Below are 6601 nucleotides of genomic sequence, written 5' to 3' on the forward strand. Positions count from 1 at the left end.
CACATTCGGGATGCTGATGTTAAGCACTTTGTGTGGAGGAACATCATAACACGATTCGGCATTCCAAGAGCTCTTATCTCAGACAACAGCACCCAATTTGATTGTGGCGTGTACCGAGAGCTGTGCAGCAAGTATGGTATCCGGCCTTACTTTTCTACGCCGGCTTACCCCTAAAGCAATGGTCAAGCCGAAACCTCTAACAAATCCATCTTGGACGGCATCAAGAAGAGGCTGGAGAAAGCCAAAGGCAAATGGGTCGAAGAATTGCCAAGTGTATTGTGGGCACATCGAACTACGCTGAGAAGGTCAACCGGAGAAACGCCGTTTGCCCTATGCTTTGGAACCCAGGCGATCTTACCCCTAGAGATCGGCCACCCGACCCTCAAGTCGCAACTTTTTGATACGGGCCGAAACGACATGACGCTGGCTTTGGATTTGATTCTAATCGAAGAACGAAGAGACCGAGCTCTTGCATCCATGGCACGGTACTAGCGGCAACTGGCAAAGTCGTATAATCAACGCGTTTAGCTGCGCCGCTACACACCAGGAGAGTTGGTCCTGAAGAAGGTGCTTCCAACCGACAGGAAACCGGCCGATGGAAACCTGGGTCCAAATTGGGACGGCCCCTACCAGATTGATTCTATTGCGGGAGTGGGGGCGTACCGGCTGAAAGATATGTTAGAAGGAATCTCCCACGGCCTTGGAATTTAATGCATTTACGTAAATTCTATCATTGACCCGACTTGTGGGACTTGATATTTGTACAAATTTCACTTATGTAATGCGAAGTTTCTTGTTTCTTAAATCGCGCGATTCAGTTTACGAGCTCTTTGGGCCGATAAAGCCTGCGGATTCGGAGCGCCCTTCGTGGATATCACGATTGGCTGATGCAAGTCTCTGGATTCGGAGCCCCACTGGCGCACGACGACTTTGGGCCGTTAAAGCCTTCGGATTCGAAGCGCCCTTCGTGGATATCACAATTGGCCGATAAAGCCTCTGGATTCGGAGCGCCCTTCGTAGATATCACGATTGGCCAATTAAGCCTCCGGATTCGGAGCGCCCTTCGTGGATATCACGATTGACCGATAAAGCCTCCAGATTCGGAGCGCCCTTCCTAGATATCACGATTGGCCGATGCAAGTCTTCGGATTCGGAGCCCTACTGGCGCATGACGTCTTTGGGCCGTTAAAACCTCAGGATTCGGAGCACCCTTCGTGGATATCACGATTAGCCGATAAAGCCTCCGGATTCAGAGCACCCTTCGTGGATATCATGATTGGTCGATAAAGCCTCCGGATTTGGAGCGCCCTTCGTGGATATCACGATTGGCCGATGCAAGTCTCCGGATTCGGAGCACCCTTCGTGGATATCACGATTGGCCGATAAAGCCTCCGGATTCGGAGCACCCTTTGTGGATATCATGATTGGTCGATAAAGCCTCCGGATTCGGAGCGCCCTTCGTGGATATCACGATTGGCCGATGCAAGTCTCCGGATTCGGAGCCCCACTGGCGCACGACGTCTTTGGGCCGTTAAAACCTCCGGATTCAGAGCGCCCTTCGTAGATATCACGATTGGCCGATAAAGCCTCCAGATTCGGAGCGCCCTTCGTAGATATCACGATTGGCCGATAAAGCCTCCGGATTCGGAGCGCCCTTCATGGATATCACGATTGGCCGATGCAAGTCTCCGGATTCAGAGCTCCACTAGGGCATGACGGTTTTAGGCCGTTAAAGCCTCCGGATTCAGAGTGCCCTTCGTGGATATCACGATTGGCCGATAAAGCCTCCGGATTCGGAGCGCCCTTCGTGGATATCACGATTGGCCGATGCAAGTCTCCGGATTCGGAGCCCCACTGGTGCACAACGTCTTTAGGCCGTTAAAGCCTCCAGATTCGGAGCCCCATTCATGGATATCACGATTGGCCGATAAAGCCTCCGGATTCTGAGCGCCCTTCGTAGATATCACGATTGGCCGATTAAGCCTCCGGATTCAGAGCGCCCTTCGTAGGTATCACGATTGGCCGATGCAAGTCTCCGGATTCGGAGCCCCACTGGCGCACGACGTCTTTGGGCCATTAAAGCCTCCGAATTCGAAGCGCCCTTTGTGAATATCACAATTGGCCGATAAAGCCTCCGGATTCGAAGCGTCCTTCGTGGATATCACGATTGGCCGATTAAGCCTCCGGATTCGAAGCGCCCCTCGTGGATATCACGATTGGCCGATAAAGCCTCCAGATTCGGGGCGCCCTTTGTGGATATCACGATTGGCCGATGTAAGTCTCCGGATTCGAAGCCCCACTGGCGCAAGACGTCTTTGGGCCGTTAAAGCCTCCGGATTCAGAGCGCCCTTCGTAGATATCACGATTGGCCGATAAAGCCTCCGGATTCGAAGCGCCCTTCGTGGATATCACGATTGGCCGATAAAGCCTCCAGATTTGGAGAGCCCTTCGTGGATATCACGATTGGCCGATGCAAGTTTCCGGATTCAGAGCCCCACTGGGGCATGACGTCTTTGGGCCGTTAAAGCCTCCAGATTCAAAGCGCCCTTCGTGGATATTACGATTGGCCGATAAAGCCTCCAGATTCGGAACGCCCTTCGTGGATATCACGATTGGCCGATGCAAGTCTCCAGATTCGGAGCCCCACTGGCTCACGACGTCATTGGGCCGTTAAAGCCTCCGGATTCGGAGCGCCATTCGTGGATATCATGATTGGCCGATAAAGCCTTCGGATTCGGAGCGCCCTTCGTGGATATTACAATTGGCCGATTAAGCCTCCGAATTCGGAGCGCCCTTCATAGATATCACGATTGGCCGATGCAAGTCTCCGGATTCGGAGCCCCACTGGCGCTCGACGTCTTTGGGCCGTTAAAGCCTCCGGATTCGGAGTGCCCTTCGTGGATATCACGATTGGCCGATAAAGCCTCCGAATTCGGAGCGCCCTTCGTGGATTTAACGATTGGCCGATAAAGCCTCCGGATTCGGAGCGCCCTTCGCGGATATCACAATTGGTCAATGCAAGTCTCCGGATTCGGAGCCCCTCTGGTGCATGACACATTTGGGCCGGTTAAGCCTCCCTATTCGGAGCCTCATCAGCGCATGACGCTTTCGAGCCGATAAGGTCTCCCTGTACGGAGCCTTGTCGGCGCATTACGACTTTGAACTGATAAAATTCCCCGAATTCAGAACCATGTTTGATGAAGAACTCATGACAAGCCGGCAAAACCCGTTTACACATTAAAGCATGTAAACATTCGGAATAAAATGCTTATACAATGAAACACGAAATACGTATATGTCGAATAAACATTCAATGTTTGTACATTTATTCAAAAATTTATGCAATGAAACAAAAAACATACAAACACGGGAGTGTTGAATGAAAATTACAATAAAACATTTTATTCAATCAGGCAATAATTACATAGTTTTGAACGCGCTCTGCGTTCGAATGTTACAATGTGTTTTTATACGGCGTCGCCTTCATCCTCACTCTGCTCGACTTCAAAGGCGGAAAACGGAAAATGGTTACGTTGGTAGAGTGGCAATGCCGAATCGACGCCCGCTGCTCGGAGAGCTTCCTCGGCCTGAAGCGTCTTGATCCAACCGTGCTTAAATCCACAATTTTCACATCGGCAAACTTCCTCGGCAAGCTTTTCCTTGGTTTTCTGTATCCCTACTTTCCGGCCTTCATGGAAGCCTTTTTCATAGGTCCTCCCCTTCGCGGACTCAATATCGAACATGCTCGTCGTATCGCGGTCGGCAAGCGCGGTACTGATGAGCCGCTGGGTAACCCTTTCTTCCACGATTTGGTTAGGCTGTCTAGCGGGTTGTGTCTGAACGGCCTTGACCTTCCTTAGCTCACGCTCAGCCGCTTCCGCGCGAGCCTCCAAGCTTCAAATGCGTTCATCATTCTTCTCAATTTCTCGGTGGGCAGCATGGAGACGCATGCTGATTTCGTAGGCGAAGTAGAGCCCTTTCACCGCACCGTGAATGCCTTCATGAAACACTTCGAAGTCCTGTCAACTTACCATCGACTGCTGGACCTCGGGTGGAAAAATCTGTCGAGCAAGCTCGACTGTCACATTTGGATCTCGAATGATCGAGTCCGCCTCTGTCATGGGTCTATTCCCCACGAAGACTGCAAAACTCAATGGGCGTGGGTTCGCGTCGGGCGCCCTTCCAGAACGGGGTTACAGGGATTTGCCATGTGGCTCCTTGTCCCTCCTAGGCGACCTACTTCGACAACGAGAAGATTGGCATCTCTCTCGATCCCTCGAAATCCTACCTCCCGCGCGCGAAGGTTTGCCACTTCGATCCATGTCTCCTCCCAGCTCAGCTAGCGTCCTCGCTTCCCCTTTGCTGTTAAAAAAGAGTCTATTCGACATTCACACTTGTTTAATCTTCCTTAAAGAGCTGGACTGAGTTGTTCACTGAGTACATAAATAGGACGTCCATTCATTTATTCCCTACGAGGGCAGCACCTTCGAGGCAATCTCATTAATATTGAAAACCTCAACAGCCCGGCGCCGACCGAGTCATGTGCCCCCATCAAACACTGTTATTCGACAGTCTTAACGTCCGCAAGGGCAGATTCATCTCAATATTCATAAGCTCGTGTTATTCGGCGTTTGATGTTCATGAAGCAGTTGGGGCAAAGGCAGATTCATCAATCTATTCGGCTTGAGTGCCCCAGCCGTTCCACGAATCGATTCATTAGTACAATATTCGGCACCTCATGAATTCATTTTGATTAGATCAAAACCATAAATTTAATCGGTTTTTAAGTTCGCCGTGTCATGAGGGGCAAGGGCAGATTTATCAATTTATTCGGCCTGAGTGCCCTAGCCGCCTCGTGAAGCGACTCAATATTCATAAGCTCGTGATTATTCGGCGTTTAATGTTCATGAACCAGTTGGGACAAGGGCAAATTCATCAATCTATTCGGCTTGAGTGCCCCAGCCGCCCCATGAAGCGATTTACTAATAGAATGCCCATGAACTAATCCTATTCGGCGCCATAGTAGTGAAAGGCAAAGCTCTTCATTAATATCAAAAACTGCGTACAAGTAATAGTGAAATGGAAAGGAAATTTTCATTAATAAATTGAGCGCAGAAGTAACTAATTTATACATAAAAATTACCTTGTACTAACAAAAATCCACTAAACAAAAACATACATTGAAATTCAAAATAATTAATAAAACTAGAGTGTCTGCCAGATCAATCCTCGGGATCAGACTCAAGTGGTTCAACGTCCACTTGCTGTATGGAATTGGCAAGGTCAGTGTAACTCCACCGGCAGCAAGAGCCTTGAGCCACCCATGTTTGAATCCCCGATTCTCGAATTTGGGGACTTCTTCTACGTAATCTTTAAAGGCGGCGCTCTTTCCAGCCTCGAACGTTGCAGAAGCCTCAGAGTCGGCTCTTTCCTTGGCCTTCTTTAACTCTTCTAACTCGGCCTCTACCTTGGCAAGCGCCTCCTTGACTAACTTGAGCGATTCCTCGCTCGCATTCGCTCTACCCTCGGCTTCGGATCTGAGTTGGTCAGCAGTCCGAGCCCTCTCCTTCTCAGCTTCGGCTCGAGCACTTTCCATTGCGGCCCTCATCACCTCGAACTCGGCCCTACTCCTCTCACCTTCAGCTTCAGACTTCAAGCTGCCAATTCTTTCAATGGCATCGTGATGCCGGCGGCCTAGTTCGGCTATCCTTCCAACCGTCTGCAAAACAAGGAGTTGGGATTAGCACATGCCAAGAAATATCGTACGAAAACCAAACCAAACAAGAAAAAGAGTCACATACCAGAAGGGCTGACTAGGCAACTAACGCTAGGGGTGAGCAGCGGATATATCGATCCGCCAAAACCGACCTAACCGAACCGATCCGCTGCATTTTGGACGAATGCGTGATGACGAGCAGACGGTTGCGGATTGATTTTCTCCAATCCGCCAATTTGGTGGACGGATGGCGGATTTGAGGTTCCTTTGACCGCAACCGAACCGCCAAACCGTGAGCACCCTTAGTAATTGATAAGACTTTGTGTTTTCAATTTGTTTAAATATTTTGTTTGTGTTTTCAATTGAAAAAGAGTTCAAATATTTTGTTGAAAAAAAGTTTTCAACTTGAATATATTTTTTGAATTGAAAAAAATAAACGTATTATTTATCTATATTTTTTTATTTTAAAATCTAACTCTAAAAGTAATAAATGGAAAATATGACATGCTGATTGATTTTTGTTTTCAAAAACATATATAAATGTAACAATACAGAGACATACTATCTTTACTATTGCTCTGTTCATGGTTTTGGTAGTTTGAATTATTTTTATATTTTAAGAACTATAGATTGTAATACTTTATGTGGACGAGACATGCTGTGATTGTAATATGTGGATGAAGCATGCAGTGATTGTGATAATCTAAAGTTTCAAACTTTCTTTCTTTGGATGAGACATGCAGTAATTGTAATACTTTTTTAAGTCATTGACTGTAATATATATATATTTTTTTTTAGGAAGTGCACAAGTTGAACTATGTTGAAAATTTATAAAATTTCAAACCGCCATACCGATTCATATCCATCCGCCAAACCGCCAATCCG

The sequence above is a fragment of the Camellia sinensis genome, chromosome 3 (genome assembly GCF_055761805.1).
Source record: "Camellia sinensis isolate YWXY chromosome 3, ASM5576180v1, whole genome shotgun sequence".
NCBI classification, from domain to species: domain Eukaryota; kingdom Viridiplantae; phylum Streptophyta; class Magnoliopsida; order Ericales; family Theaceae; genus Camellia; species Camellia sinensis.